We start from the raw sequence: 17,589 nt of genomic DNA on the forward strand, positions 1-17,589 counted from the left end.
TGGAGGTGATAACCCATCATGCATTCTCCACTATTTGTAGAGACTTCGCACATTCCCGAGGTAGATAGGATCAATCTCCTTCATGCAAGATCCTTCACGAGCACAAGGCTGATGTGGCGACATGATCTGACCTCCATTACAATGCTCACTTCAATCGGAAACCCTGAGACTAAGACTACCAATCGGTAGTCATGCCATATGAACCCTTGATACAAAACATTCCATATACTGGTTCTCATTCCGACATACCGGTACCGGTTCACAACATCATACCGGTTCTCTTATTCTCTTTGCGACATACCGGTTCACTTTTTCACATATACCAGTTCACAACATCATACTGGTTCTCTTTGTCAGTTGCTTAGCTTCAATATATCGGTTCACTCAGCATATTGACATCAATGACAACATACAGTATCAACATGTCATCATGCTCTATACAATGCCAACACCTCGAACAAAACCCACAAGACTGATTAATAAATTGAAAACATCTGAGCTTGAGCATCATAAATCCCTCGCCACTAGCTTAGAAACATTAGCTAGTGGTGCCACAACTATTTCCACACAAAGTATAAAATGGGGAAACTTTAGGGATATGTGCCGTCAATACTATTCTAGTGGGTTATCATACGAGGGAGTGAAAAACAAAAATATTAGTAAACAAAAAATATGTGCCCTTTTTGTTGATCCTAAAACTAGTTGTTACCTCTTAATGCAAAGAGGTTTCACATACATTGGTGTACCAATGTGCAGATGAAGAAACTTTTTTGGTAGAGGTGGTGGATGGTCTTTTATGATCCACCTTGTAATAATTATGAGGTGCCATTGTATTTTTTGAGAAAATTATACTGTGAGTTTGTCTTCAATGTGCGACCAAACTATTTTGACATGAGAGAGTTTCATGGTAGAGGTGGTGGCTCTACCCAAGATGTACCTAGAGCCCATAGGTGATTAGCCTAGGAGAGTCGTTGCCCCCTAGCACCAAACCCAAGGTGCATCAGGGTGTCCCAGTAGAGTTGAAAGAGTCGATGGAGGTATAGACTCTTTAGGTGGCCACAACATTGATTGATTGTATCATCCAACATGGGAGATAGTTAGCACACCCTCTTGTACTAGATGATGAGCCATTAGTTGCTCCAGGTGGTGACAAAGAGCCCATTCATCATGTGTGTGTTAGTTGCTCGGGGATATGCACAGGGACGAATGATGAGGCTGTTGTAGATAGATCTGTATCTCATTCATGCATGATTTGTGGGAGTAGACGTCAGACCTATATGACTAAGGATGTGGTGCTAAGAGAGGAGTTGATGAACACATTGTTTAGCCATCAGCCGTAGACACAGGTGTGTTGATTTGAATTCATAGTATTTAATTTATCAATCACTTTAAATTTGTAATTACATAAATGAATTTTCATTTATACATCAATTTGAATTGATACAAATAATATGCATTTCAGCATGCAGCAGCGGTATCCCATACTCCTCCCGCAGTTATTACAGCTGCAACTTTGACGCCTGAGATATAAATTTTGTAACATGTTAAAATAGAATAATACAGTTTAAATTGAAAAAAATTACAAGATATACTAACTATCTTTAATGCTTGGTCCAATTTTTGGTTTGTAGGTGTTGACAAGGGACCAAATGTTCCAGATTGATGACATCAAGCTCTCAGTGATCGATTTTGGCCTAGAAGGCTATACGGTATCCTATTTTGTACACCCTTTTTTATGTATTGTTTTGATGGAATATGCAAGTCATTTCATTTTAGTTTTTTAAAATTATGTTTAGTATATTATCTGTACTATTATTTCATGTTAATTTTGTCTTTTTAGGGTACCCCCTCCGCATTTAGGTCTCATCCTAATCAAAAGAATTCCCTGTAGATGCCAAAATGTGGGAATAAGGTAATTGAATACATTTTGAGTTGTACAATTGTTTGAAAATGTTGAACTTTTCTTAGTTGGGATTTGTAGATTGATTAGGGTTTTTGTCTATTTTACATGTACAATAACCATTGAGCTATGTGGATTTGTTGAATGCACCTGATTCACCCATGGATTGAGAGAGGGCAGAGGTATGTATCTCTACTTTATTTTCTTGATTTCATAATTATATGCACGTGTACATGTGAACTTGTGATAAATTATAATCTTATAATTTTTTCATACATGAAATATCCATAGTTGCTTCATCAATGGCGAGCCCTCCTCCATACACTGGAGAAGCATCTTAGGATCCGGTACACTTTTGTTTGATATATTACATTATTTGTTTTTAACCTACAATACTTATCATTATATTAATCTTATTTAATCTTTGATCATTTTTTGTATAGGTAATAGCGATAGTTTCTCTATTGATGGTGAGCCATCCTCGATCCATTGGAGAAGCATCTCAGACACCAGTACATCAGTGTTCTCTATATTATAGCTTTTAAGTGTATTTGATGTATTTATGTTAGTACATTGTATTAATTGTACATTTAATCTACAATAGCCCCCTTTGCGGTTCGACCATAACTTGGATCCTTGTAAGTTTGTCTTCAAGAAAACTCCTAAGACTGACAAGGAGAGGAGATCGAAGACATTAGATCTGAGATCCACCGATGAGGTAATCTACATTTAAATTGCAAAGAAATTATAGTTAAATGCATAGTTATGTTATTAATTGTGAACTATTTTCTACAAAATAATTCTAACTTGGCTTTTGAATTGTGGTTTTGCAGCCACGTAATGCATTGAAGAGACTCGATTTTGATGATCCACCACAAGTTTAGGATCATATAGTGTTAGTTGTGGTCACAAAATGACCAATACATGTAGATATATTCTACATTTTTATTGTATATCAATTTGGACATGGCATATGCCACATTTTTGTCATACTTGTATTGACTTGGCAAACATGCCCCATATATATATATATATATATATATATATATATATATATATATGATCCAATAAATGTGTACTGAGTTTGTTATTGTGTATTCATTGTATTTCGTGGCTGCCCTTTTATAAAGTTAATTGATCATTTGCCTATGTAATCAACATTATGAATATAAACAACAAAAATCTATGATATAAAATATTGCAATCATGGAATATGATTTGATTAAATTTTTAAAATGTTGAATTAACCCTACAAAACTCCTTGTATTCAATTCATTATTGTGTATTCATTGTATTTGGTGGTTGCCCTTTTATAAATTTAAATTAATATTTTCCTATGTAGTCAACAGAATGAATATAAACAACAACAATTGACAATATGAATATAAACAACAATATGTGTGTGATGCGAGAGCACCGTCATGCTTGCAATGGTCAAATTTTGGTTCTCATATTTGGGGACATTTGGATCAAAGATGTAAAAGTTGCTCAATTATTGTTAAAGTTGTTCAATTGTCATCAAAGCTGTCAAAGTTTGGCTTTATTTGGATAAAAAGATGTAAAATTTGCTTAGTTGTTGTCAAAGTTGCTCAGTTGTTGTCAAAGTTGTTAAAGTTGCAAGATAGGCTAGAATTGATTCGGTTCATCGTGTGCACAAACCTATGTCACAAGCGCGTTCAGGTGGGTAGGTTTATGCTAGGAATTCTCTTCTCATGCATCCCAAAGCATCGAAATGTCGAGAGTCATACCCTACCGACGCGATCTCTCAAGTGCCTTGAGTCCAAAAAATTGTCAAACTTTGATGGATTGTTTCTTCCAATATATAACAGATATGATCAATACATTTGAACCAATGGGGTTGTGTGAGGCTCCCCTATAATGGCCTATCTCATTTTTTGATGAATCGAAGCCATTTTCAATTGGTAGCCTTATTTTGCCTCCTGCAAAAACCATCAGTTGCACCCAATGCAAAGTTGCAAGACAGGCTAAAATTTATTCGGTTCATCCTGTGCATAAACTGACATCATGAGCACATTTGGGTGGGTAGGTTTACATTAGGAATGCTCCTCTCATACATCCCAAAGCATTGGAACATCAAGATTCATACCCTACCGGTGCGATCTCTCAAGTGCTCTGAGTCCAAAAAAATGTCAAACGATTGGATAAGCTGCCGAGAGGATACACTCAAGCAGGTCCTCTAGGGAAGATTAGGATAGCAGATAGGGCTAGGATTGACAATTCTATGATAGAACATACGTTGCCAATTAGGAAACTACTCAAGAGGATACACTCATGAAGAGGCCCTATGATAGAATAGATCAAGGCACTTTGTGATGAAAAAGGAGTACCAAGACATAGTACTTTGTGATGAACAGGGAGTACAAATAGGAGTAGCACTTTGTGCTGAATAGTGAGTGCAAATATGAGCAACACTTTGTGATGAATAGGAATTAAAAAAACTCGTAGTACTTTGTGATGAATAGGGAGTACCACTAGGATAGATAGCAACACTTTGTGATGAACAGTGAGTGTCACTACGATAGAAGCAACACTTTGTGATGAATAGTGAGTGTCACTTTGACTGACATGATTGCTTTGCTTGACTACAGGAGTATCTGCCTATGCTAGAGTCACAAGAGAGATTCCCGTCAACGCAGAGATTACGACCAGAGCTGACATTCAAGGACCGAGCTGCTATTGAGGCTATGGGTCCTAGATACATCTTGTATGTGCCTAAGTTTTGGGCAAACATGGGGCTGCTAACTGCACTGGCTGAGAGATGGCACTCAAAGACTTGTAGTTTTCATTTGCCAATGGGTGAGATGACAGTCACCTTAGAGGATGTATACCGGATACTGTGGATACTGATCGATGGGGAGTTGATACCCTATGATCGAGACAAAGATAGATGCATTGAGATGAGTGTTTTAGGATCCAGGACTGGAGATGAGGGCTGGACACGTGGCTTGGGATACCATGAGACAAACAAGATTGGCGCTACCAGTGGTGGTAGGAGGAGTGACCAGTGGGTTCCTGTGTCCAGATAGGGCAACATGAGGATTTGCTATAGCCATATGTATTTTGACATCATTATATCATGACACTTATGATTTTGATATATATGAGATGATTCATCCTTGCGGCAGCTATATGCATGTGTACCTATGTGGTGTTGCTTCTATATGTTTTATGTTATGTGATTCTTATGATATGGATGCAAATATGTATATGATGAAATGCAATATTTTTATTCTTTTATGTTTTTAAATATGTTATGCGAATGTGAATGTATGAAATGTAGATGAATATGATAATGCAAATGATGAAATGCATGAGTAAAATATAGAATGTGCTGACATGTGTTATGTGCAGGATGTGATGCAATTGTGATATCTATATGTATGTATGAGATGTTTAATATGTGATAATGCAGGTGCAACTACATGAAAAGTAAATGTTTTTGGTGTGTCATTATACTCAGTCATGTGATAGTAGGCTACATGGACTCAAGAAGGACAATGCAATTCAATCAAGAATGAGGGATGGAAGGATAGAAGATATGAAAGTGTAAGAGCTTCTTGTGCGTTATCACCATTGATCTTTATTATGGAAAAATAGGTTATGACAATCGAGGCATATGTTTGACCTAGAAAGTCATTGTACCTGTTTGCATGGAGATAAGACAGTCACAATCAAGGAATGCCTTAGTTCATACTAGATTCACAACATCCTCATATCCTTGGACAAGTCATAACATTACTAAGAGACAATCCATAGACAACAAAGAAAAATAGGTGACGATACCCCATCCTTGCCTTTCTAGTCAAAGACATCCTGGAGATAGAATCTCTAGTCAGAGACATCCTAGAAAAGCTAAAAGATATGTCACCAAAAGATAAAATCAAAATAAAACCAAGACTCGACACAGACATCCACTGTAGTCCTCAAGTTTAGTGTCTCTTGTCACTTGTATAAGTCTTATTTGATTGTGGTCACAATATTTACTTTCACAAAAAGGATAGATAGAACTGAACCATAATGTTGTCTGAGTCTGTTGAAATATTTGATTTGTTGAAGCCCATTGTTTCTATTGTGTCTCATCTTAAACTGACTGAATCCATGAAACTGATACTTTATTGCGAAAAAGATGGAACTTTATTGCGGATTGTGCGCGAATAGACTAAAGAAAACTGGAAGAAACTGTACTCCTCGAAAACATGTGATGCTCTCAGTTCCACACCCATCACTAGACGTAGGATTTTCTTTAGCCACATATAGGAGCTGATTTATTATGGATGGAAAGGGGTGAAAAGGGGGTTATTATGAATGGCTAACCAATCTTAGGTAGATCAATAACAAGCCATGATGGGAATGTGTAAAGTTTATTATGGATGACTAGGTTGTGAGTGTGTGCAAAGTGAAAGGATGAAATGGAATCCCAAAGGAGAGAGGAGCAATGTCTCTATGCATGGCACTGGTGACCCAGTTTTCACCATGGTACTTGCCCAGGGTGCCACTAAAGTGGTTTTCACTATTGGACGAAATGTTTTTCTTTACTTTTTTGATTTTTTTTTGTGTCACAAGGTGCCGGTTTGCCAGGTTTTCACCAAGTAATGATTTTTTATGTTTATGATTTTTTTGTATTTTTGTATTTTTTTTTTGTATTTTTGAATTGGGATACTCTGAAGAGCTATGTGCAAAACCTGTGAAGGTGCATGTTGTTGATAGGATCCTCCAAAGGTTCACCCTCTATGGTTGAGAGTTGATAGGCACAAGATCTATAAACCGTTGTGATGATGTAAGGACCAAGCCAGTTTGGTTCGAACTTGCCCTTCTTCTCTTTGTCTTGTTGATTTTTAGGATTTTCTCTAAGAACTAAGTCACCCACCTCAAATGTGTGAGGCTTAACCTTATGATTGTAACTGTAACATTCCTTGACTGAATGATGTGTATCTCGAGTGACCATCGTCCTTGATGAAGAAACTAAGATATAATTACTAGTGTGTGGACTACACAGGCCCATATGCATGTCACCTGAAGAAGTTTGGGCATCCCTGACAACAAATTCCTTCAAGGAATCTCCATTAAAGGTCCATAATGTATCGCCAGAAGGGAAAGGATGTGCGGAACAAGTGGATGAGTGATGAAGGCTTATGATTGTGAAAAGAAGTGAAAGTAGGATAGCATGATGTAGACTTAGGATCAACAAGTATGCTTTTTGACTTAAAATTGTATAACTTTTGCCCCCAGTTATTTTGGTATTAGGGGAGATCATCTCTTGCTCTTTTTGCTTCATAGGATTTTTATCCTTGACTTTGATTTTTGTAGAGTCTAGTAGCTTTTGATTTTGATTTGGAGTAAAGGACTTTTCTTTATTATTGACTTTTAGATTTTTCTTTTCAAAGCTTGCTTTTTGATCCCCAATGAGTAAGGGCTTTTGTAATTCTTGTTGATCCAAGTCTGGGAGAGGAGTGAAAATGGAATGAGTGGATGAAATGGTAAGGCTATGTGAGTTCTCCTAAGGGTTGGCAATACACTCAATAGATTCCTTGCTAGAACCACTCTTAGGACTATTGATACCAAGAGGTGCTTGCACCACTAAAGGAGATTTGCATTTGGACTTAGTAGCTACAACACTAGGTGGTTCACACCCAATTCCTTGCAAATTGTTTATAGATTGTTCATGTTGACTGAATACCTTAGGAGATAGTGGGAGTTGATCAACATGAAAGATATACTCACCACATCTCATATATTTGATCTTGAATTTTTCTTTGAGCTCTACTTGCTTTGATGTAGAAGGTTTCAAGGATTCTGGATCCACATATGCTGATGAAGGAATAGCTTCTCGATTGACTAGGATTGTTATTTCTGACCAAGGTTGCAGATTGTTGCAATATATGAATGGATTTGGGTCACCTTTGACAGTCACTTCAACTCCATTGTGAGGAAACTTGATACATCGATGATATGTAGATGGGATTGCACTCATCTCATGAATCCATGGACGTCCTAGCAATATGTTGTATGTAAGCTCTAGATCAAGGACATGACAAACCACATCCTTTGTAACTGGTCCAACTCTGAGAGGTAAGGTGACTGTGCCTTTGGATGAACGCTCTTCGTCATCATATGCCTTCATGGTAATTTTGTTTGTAGAATTCACAGCTTTATCAGAATATCCCATTTGTTTAATAGTGCTCAATGTACAAATGTTCAGACCTGCTCCTCCATCTATCAGGACTCATTTTATTTGATGTTTGTGTATGAAGGCTTTAATGTGTAATGGTGCATTATGTAGCTGACTTACAAAGGCGTCATCAGCTTCTGTGAATGCAAGGGAGTGTGAAACAGAAAGGTATCCCACCATGGCTTGAAACTAGTCCATGTTCAGATCAGTAGGGACAGCAGTGTCTCTCAAAATTTTGTCAAGAATAGCTTTATGTGCAGGGGATATGCATAAGAGCTCAAGGATTGAGATAAGCACAGGTGTCTTCCCTAACTGTTCTACAAGGTCATACTCAGGCTTGGTTGATGAGGAAACAGTGTTTTTAGCTGGAGCACCTTGCAAAGTGAATTTACCTTGACGGGTTGTAACATGACATTCAGAGGTAGGTTCGAAAGAAGATCCAATGCCTTTTTGGATAATTTTGGGTCTTTGGGTAGAATTCTGAGGCGTTTTGTCCTTGATGATAATGGTAGAGACATAATTGTCCATCAAGATGTGATTGATAGTTCAATCATAGTTATAGGATGTTCTGGTATAGTTGGTTTGGTCATCTGTGGCTTTAGACTTTCCCTTGTCATGCTTTGGGAATGGTTCCTTAAACATTTCATGTTCTTGGTTGGATGAATGTCCTTCAATCTCAATGTCACCTCTATCAATGAGATCTTGTATGATGTTCTTCAGTCGATGGAAATTTCTTGTCTTGTGGCCCTTCCTCTTATGAAATTCACAATATTCATCATCATTCCACCAATTTGGTTTAAATTTTGGTTCATATGGAGGAAAATCTGGAATAGTGATTACTTTGTTTGCCACTAGTTTCTTGAAAACTGATTCTAGTGGTTCTCCCAATGGAGTGTACTTCCATCGTGGTTTGGAAGTTGTTTGGGTATTCACTTGATTGTTTGTAGAGCTTGATCCAAAAATAATAATTTTTGGTCATATCGTATTGGCATCAACAACACCGTCCTTGACTGTGTTCTTGTTTTTGTTCCAAAATCTTGGCTTGTCTTTTCCTTTAAAGTCATCTTTGTTTTCCTTGAATATCTTAATGACTCCTTGTTCAATTAGGACCTTCTTTGTTGCTAAGCCTTTTTCCATGACGTCCTTGAAGGTGGACAAACAAGCTTTCCTTAGATCATAACCAATGTCTTTGTTAACATTTTGGATGAACATTTCTACCATTTGTTTTTGTGGAATTTTTCAAGAACATCTGCTGGCTAGATTTCTCCATCTTTGTAAAAATGATGAAAAAGATTCCCCATCCTTTTGTTTGGTGTTGCACAAAGTAGTCATCGATATGTCTGTCTCTATGTTGTATGAGAAATGTTGGATAAATGCCTCTACTAAGTCACCCCATGACTTAATTCTAGGTGGAAGTTGGGAGAACCATTCTATAGCTTGATCACCTAAGCTCTGTGGGAATAATCTCATCAAATATGTCTCTTCTGCTGCTACCTTAATGCAGGCTCTGAAAAACTATCTTATGTGTGCCTTAGGATCCCCTTTTCCTCTATACTTATCAAATGTAGGTGTCACGAAATGTGTAGGAAAAGGAGGCATTGGAATACTCTTGTCAAATGGATAAGGACATATGTCTCTCATTGTGTAAGTTGGCTTCAATGTATTTATTTCCTCCATTTTTTTTTGTAAGTCTCTGATTTGTTGCTCCAAATTGTTCTTCGGTGGAGACCAACTTCTTGGACCATACCCCATGCCTGAACCACCGGGTGGAGGAGGAGCATGTTGCATATATGGATGATATTGATCATACACATGTTCATATAGAGGAGGTCTATAGTGATGTTGCCTATAAGGACCACTTAGTATAGAGTCGTGAAGAGGAATAGAATATCTGTTTTGTCCATGTATACCATACTCTATAGGCATGTCATGAGTTTGATCTAGTGTGTTCCCCCCAAATTTGACATGGGCTTTCCTTGTTTCCAAATTTTGATCATGCCTTTGGATATCCAATTGCTTTGGTGGTTGGTCCTTAGCATTGGTATGTGATTGAGTATATTTTTCTGCATAAGACTTCCATAATGGTCTGCGAAGATGAGTATCATATGTTTGACCATGTGTGTATGGGACCTCTGGTTTTTGAAACAAAGATGATGGTGATTCAGGCACAAGATGTGGTCCTCTATTTCCTCCACTATTAGGCCTCCTTTGATCCATGTTGGAGTGAGTTTGTTGCAAAGGTCGATTTTCCATTATTTGAGACATGTCAAAATCATGATGTATCTTGGCTCCACTTTGTGCCATCACTTGTAAGAAATATTGTCTATCTCTCCTCATTATTTCCTCAACCAATCGATTGAAATGGGGATCCATAATGGATTCTTCCACTTCTGCTGAATGTATGGAGAAGTTGTCCATATTGTCATTGTGTGTATCATTGTTGTTTGTAGTGTCCATGTTCTCAACATTTGGAATGTTTCTATAGGCATCCATGTCAGGTAAAGTAGTATGATCAGAATTGAAAAAGATATCATTGTCATACTCATAAGAACTCATGTTTGCAGACTCTTGAGGCTCTTTAGCTTCTTTCCAAGATTTTTGGGAATGAGTTTCAACCATGAACTGGGTATTGACCAGGATGTGTGAGACTAGATGAAAATAGAAGAAGTATGGAAGACTAAGAGTTGGATGGAATGTAAATGAATATGAGGTATACTTGCAATGTCCAAAGTGTAAGACTAAGTATGTATGTAGTAGAGTAGGTGTGGCTTCCAAAGAGATGATAGTTTCTCTTGATGAGGTAAGTTGACCTTGACTCTAAGTAAGACCAAATGAGACCCAAAGGTGATAGACCTTGATGAGGGACCACTTAGCAAAATGTTGTTGTATGTAGTGTGTTGACAAAGTATGATGAGGACAAGCAAGTGACCTTTTGACTCAAGTTTAGACAAATGTGTATGTAATGTAAGGTGTAAAGCAATGATTGACTTTGTGAGACCCAAAGATAGGTTGAATGCTAGATGAAAACCTGAAGAGATAGCTTAGGAAGCTCAAGAATTCTGAAACTGATTACTCTCATTTGTTGGACTGTAAAAGTTTTTCCAATTTGTGAGGTTGTTTTGTTGTGACCCAATCTGAAATTTTGACTATTTTTCGTAACAAGAGGACACAATGTTGATGAGGACTCAATGTTTGCAAGTGTTTAGACTCAAAATGACTGAAAGAAAAATGTGTTGTTTGATGTAAAATTTGTTTTGCATACACTTGAAGACACAAAAGACACAATGTTTTAATGTTTGGTCTTGAATGTTTGATAGTTCAAAATAAGACAAGCACAATTCTTATGGTTGGCCAGGACAATAGTTGTTGATCCCACATGGAGTTTCCCCCTAGGCTACACTATTCAGAGCGGATACTTAGATGCTTGACCCCACTAGCTCCACCCTCAGCACTCACTTCTTGGGGTAGCCAAGCATCAGTCCCCATGAAAACTCCCTGTGGTGAACTTTGTATCTCTACTAAGAACTGTATGTGTGTGGGCCACTACCAAAGGTCCGACCTCTTGCCCCAACAACTAGAAGGATTTTGGCTTCTAAAACAAAAAGATGCTGGTAAGGGCATCCGCTCCTGTGGCCATACATGTGGTACTTTCAGCTCTATAAATACAGAAGGCTCCTAGCTGGTAGGGGTTATGCCCTACAACTGATCAAATAAATTTGATCAAACTAGTTTATGGGGAGACATAGTGTCGGTATGAACTAATCAACACATGTTATCCATAGTTTTCACCATGGATACAGTTATTTATAGTGGTTTGGAAGATGATGGTTTTTCTTTTGCTACCACTTGGGTCATTCTTTCCTCACTAGTAGTCCTAATGACCACACGGGGAGACAGGCCCTCTAAAGATGAAATAAAAAGAGCCTATTGCTCAAGACACAAAAGACAATGGTTCAATTTTAGTGCACCAGTTGAAGTGTTTGCTAGTCTATGAGAACAAGACACACAATGAAGATCAAAAACCCTTGCCAAGGTCTTGCAACAAATATTTGTTAGTAGTTTGGATTGTTTCAAATGATCACCCCTTCCTACAAGCACAGAAGTTAGGTAAATTTTAGATCCAAAAGACTTTGTGAAATAGGGGTCTTCAACAATGCATTTTGTTGACCAATTCAAAGATCTGATTCATCATAAAAAAAGACCACCTATAAAATTTTAAGAGATTTCCAGAAATGAAAAAAAATCTTAAAAATTTGCTAATTTGCTCCAAAAATTATTTTTTTATGAAAAATCATAAAAAATTCATATAAAATGTAAAATCAATCCAAAAAATCTGAAATTTTTATTGGAGAGTTTTGATGGTCTTCCAAACCTGCATAAAAACGTTTCCGCAACAAATCCAAGCAATTTGTGAGATATGAGTAAAATAATGCAAAACCCTAATTTTCAAAGATCCAATTTTTGAGGAATGATTTTGCATCAAATTTAAAATCACAAAAAATAGAACCTATGTATAATTCTGAGAGATTTCCAAAAATGTAAGAAAATCCAAAAAATTCTCTAATTTGCTCTCAAAATTAATTTTTTATGAAAACTCATAAAAAATTCATATAAAATGAAAATTTGATCCAAAAAATCTAAAATTTTTACTGAATCCTTCTGCTACTTTTCCTGACTTGCAAAAAATATTTGATGCCAAACTTCGAATTCAATTGTGAGATCTGATCAAAATAAGGAAAAACCCTAATTTTTAAAGAGCCAATTTTTAGGGAAATATTTTGCATCAAAATTAAAATCACAAAGAACAAATCCTCTGTATAATTATGAGAGATTTCCAAAAATGTAAGAAAATCCAAAAAATTCGCTCATTTACTCTCAAAATTAATTTTTTATGAAAATTCATAGAAAATTAAAATATACTCCAATAGATCTTAATTTTTTTGTGAGCACTCCTGATACTGTCTTCAACCTGTAAAAACAATTTGGTGTAAAATTTCCAAGGCGTTTGTGAGATATGATCAAATCTCTCCAATATCTTGATTTTGTGTCCAAAACCCTAGCTGCACAAGGTTATTCTCCAAATTGTTTTACAAAATAGCAATACAAGGTTAGAAAAATCTGCAAAAAACACAGATCTAACAAAAATCCATGTCCCACGGGGCGTGCCAAAATGTTTATGGTGAAAATGGAAACAACAATATTAATATTGAGAGACTATATAGATTCAACCACAAAACCCTAGCCTAACAATCAACAAAGATCCACCATAACATATGAAGATTACCTAAGACAATGCAAATCAAATGAAATCACAAAGATTATACCATCACATGTCCAATAGGGTTTGAATCTCCATTCTACCTATCTCCATTGATCTTGCTTGATATATTTTCTCTCAGATTTTATGTGCACAAGAGCTCAACAAAGAACGGAAATGTGGTTGCAAGTAGGCTTGATTGCATATGCAAGTTCGAAAGCGTAGTGTAGTTGAATAATCGTCGAGATGCATAGTGAGTTTTTATGTAGATTGATTGATTAGGGTTGATAATGAAGGAAGCATCTGCTTATATAGAAGACACCATAAGAAATAGACGGATAAGATTGAGAGGTGTAAAAGATAAATGGTCAGCTATGATTAGAGGGTAGGTAGAGGAAATAATAAAATAATGAGAAGGTAGGTAGTGTAGGAATTAAGAGATGAATGACATGTGTCATAGGTAGAAAAGGCTAATGAATTAATTAAATAAATAAAGATTTATTTAATTAATAGAAGAAGTGGGATTAATTAAATAAATAAGATATTTATTTAATTTAAGAAAAGGGTAATTTAAATAAATAAATGTATTTATTTAAATGAGAAATAAGGCTAGCAGAGGATAAATGAATTAATTAAATAAATAAAGATTTATTTAATTAATAGAAGAATTAGGCTAAAATAATTAAATAAATAAAATATTTATTTAATTAGACTGGACAATTTTAGGTGTCTACAATGGCCTATCACGTTTTTTAATGATTCAAAGACATTTTCAATTGGTAGCATTTTTGTGCCTGCTGCAAAAACCGTCAGTTGCATGCAATGCAAAGTTGCAAGATAGGCTAGAATTGATTTAGTTCGTCCTGTGCACAAACCGACATCATGAGCACATCCGAGTGGGCATGTTTATGCTAGGAATTCTCCTCTTGTGCATCCAAAAGCTTCAGAACATTGAGAGTCATACCCTATCGACACGATCTCTGAAGTGCCCTGAGTCCAAAAAATTGTCAAGATTTGATGGATTGTTTCTTCCAATCCAGGACACATATGATCAATCATTTTGAACCTTGGGGTTGCATGAGGCTCCTTTACAATGGCCTATCTTGGTTTTTGACGAATCGGAGCCATTTTCAATTGGTAACATTTTTTTGCCTGCTACAAAAACTGTCAGTTGCATGCAATGCAAAGTTGCAAGATAGGCTAGAATTAATTTGGTTCGTCATGTGCACAAACCGATGTCACGAGTGCATCCAAATGGGTGGGTTTACACGAGTCATTCTCCTCTCATGCATCCCAAACCACTGGAACATTGAGAGCCATACCCTACAAGCGTAATCTCTCAAGTGTCTTGACTCCAAATAATTGTCAAACTTTGATAGATTGTTTCTTCCAATCCATGACACATATGATCGATTTGTTTGAACCTATGGGGTCGTGTGAGACTCCTCTACAATGGTCTATCTTGGTTTTTGATGACTCAAATCCATTTTCAATCGGTAGCATTTTTTTGCCTGCTGCAAAAACCGTTAGTTCCATGCAATGCAAAGTTGCAAGATAGACTAGAATTGATTCATTTCATCCTGTGCACAAACCGACGTAATGAGTGCATCTAGGTGGGTAGGTTTACACTAGGTATACTCCTCTATTTCATCCCAAAGCACTGGAACGTCGAGAGTCATACCCTACCGACACAATGTAGAAGTTGCTTGACAACTTTTTTGATAATAATGATAATTTTTGCTCAAATTGTATCTAGACTCAATATATGACTCCTATGACCCGATAATGATTCAAATCATTATCCATGATTATATAGGTATCAAGAATTCTCATGATTGACCTTATCAACAATGGTCATGATTGACCTTATCACATCACATAAACTCAAAACATAGTCATAAAACATAGACACAAAAAATAGTCACAAAACATTGTCACATATTATTCAAAAATTTGCCTCGAAATATGGTCAAATCAACTCTTAGCTATTTGAATATACAAAAAAAGTTCTTACAAATCATCTCATGGGATTTTATACAAAATTTGGCATTACAATATGCGTGATTTAGCTCATCGCCATTTTAATATACAAAATTTGGCATCTAAATATGTACCAGTTAGCTCATTATCATATAAATATACAAAATTTTGCCCCTAAACATGTACAAATCAGCTCATGGGTATTTATATATACAAAAAATGAATATAGAACAATTCGTCGATGATATATACAAAATTCTCAAAATCATTCTACTCTGAACCGTAGAATCAATCAAGTGAGCCTTCAGGATTGTCTCTAACACATATTGCATCAAGTATTGCCTCATGGTCAGATTCATGAACTTTCCATAAAATCTTGTTATGAAGTCTACCACGATACTTCATCAAATGAATATTTGTTGCAACAACAAGGTTAGAGAAATGAAGAATATGTTTGTGTGTTTCAAAGTCTTCGAACACAAACATCAAAATTCTTGATAGGGTATCTCCTAAGCCATGTTCCTATCATGACAACAGACCCTATTGAGTACTCAATACCCTCTCCATCAATGATTGTGGTTGTCAATTTTCTTTAAGGCTCAACACAATGACACAAATATTAATTTGTTCCTTCTTCATTATTCTCTTCTGCAACAACTGCATACACATGACCTGCATTTTATAAAGTGATAATTAATACCAAAAAAAAAAGTGTGATGTACAACAAAATGGACCAAAAATAATACTTGGAAAAAAATGAACTAAAAAAATCACCTGAATCCACTAGGTCGGATACATGGTCAAAATCCACTGATGTCTCCATTTGGCTCAATTGTAGTGCTTTGAGAATTTGATATGTATCAATGAGAACAAACGGTCTACCAGACCATTTGTCAACCCACTGTTGTAATTCACATTCTTCCCACAAACAATACATGCATGAAGAGCAAAAACATACCATCTGTCTCATATAAATTACTAGTGAACTTGCATTTGAACTCATAAATGAGTGCATGTCACTCGATCCTACAAACTGTACAACAATCTAGATAGTTTTCAATGTTAGACTTAGTGATCAACCAAAAATATCTATGAACCATTGACATACTTGGATTACCTGGACCCATCATAGAGTTACACCATCACACAATTGTTTCTCCATCTATCAACTTAGCACCACCTTCTTACTTCAATTCTTCTCTATCTAGGGATCTTTTTACACATTCTCCTTCACCATCCTGCTCTCCTTACCATGTCCAACATCAGTGAAATTCCAAAAATGTTTTACACCGCTTGTCATATCCATCCTTGTCAGCCAATAAAACATCCTTGCATTCTTGAATTGTTCAGTGCAATTATCTGACCATATTAAGTGTCGGTTGGATTGTATGTTTGTTTCCTTTAAATTATCATAGAAAAATTTAAAGAATCCTTGTACAAACTCTGATGAATGAGTACAATCATCACTTATGTAGAAGTGATACTCTGCTATAACATTTCTATCCTCCTTTGTGCTATCATCTACATGCATGAATGTTATGTGTACAAAAATAAAAACTTGTGTAGAATGATAATACATAGATTGCACTTCATTTTGAGGTTGTAGTGTATAATTTTTAGCAAAATCAACAATAGAGACAATGGTGCCAAGAGGAATGTGTCCTTACATAACTTGAATTGTTCATCTAACCATCGAACTCTATGTGTATGCACTATGTACTCATAAACTAGTTTCTCTTGAAACATTTTCATAAATTCAGCTACACATATATCATTTTTCACTAACTCACATCTCTTCAAATATTTTCTATCTTTAACTCCATATGTGATTGTCTTGTATTTTTCAAAAGAAACTAGTTTCCTACCAATTTCATGTGTGCTCTCCTAATGTACACATCTTGGTAAACATTGCAAAATACTACATTTAGCACAAGAACCTTCCAAACATGGCATCTTATAACAAATTCATCCATCATGTCTATTACATAGAACACTTGAAATGAGTTCTCTTACCGACTTAGGAGGTGCTTGTATATTGCATTCCTGCAAAACATCATTAGTGTGCAAAGTAGAACAAATATGACAAAAAATATCATAGTGCATGGAAAATTCAATATGCATCCTACAACAACATGTGGTGCCTACATGATTCATCTTAATATAAAAAGGTTTTGCCATTTCAAAAAATCTTTCAGAAATTCTTATTTGAGGAAAATTTTCAAGGAATCTTTCATAAAATTTTGTTTGAGTCATATCCAAATA

The sequence above is a fragment of the Cryptomeria japonica genome, chromosome 5, assembly GCF_030272615.1.
Source record: "Cryptomeria japonica chromosome 5, Sugi_1.0, whole genome shotgun sequence".
NCBI lineage: Eukaryota > Viridiplantae > Streptophyta > Pinopsida > Cupressales > Cupressaceae > Cryptomeria > Cryptomeria japonica.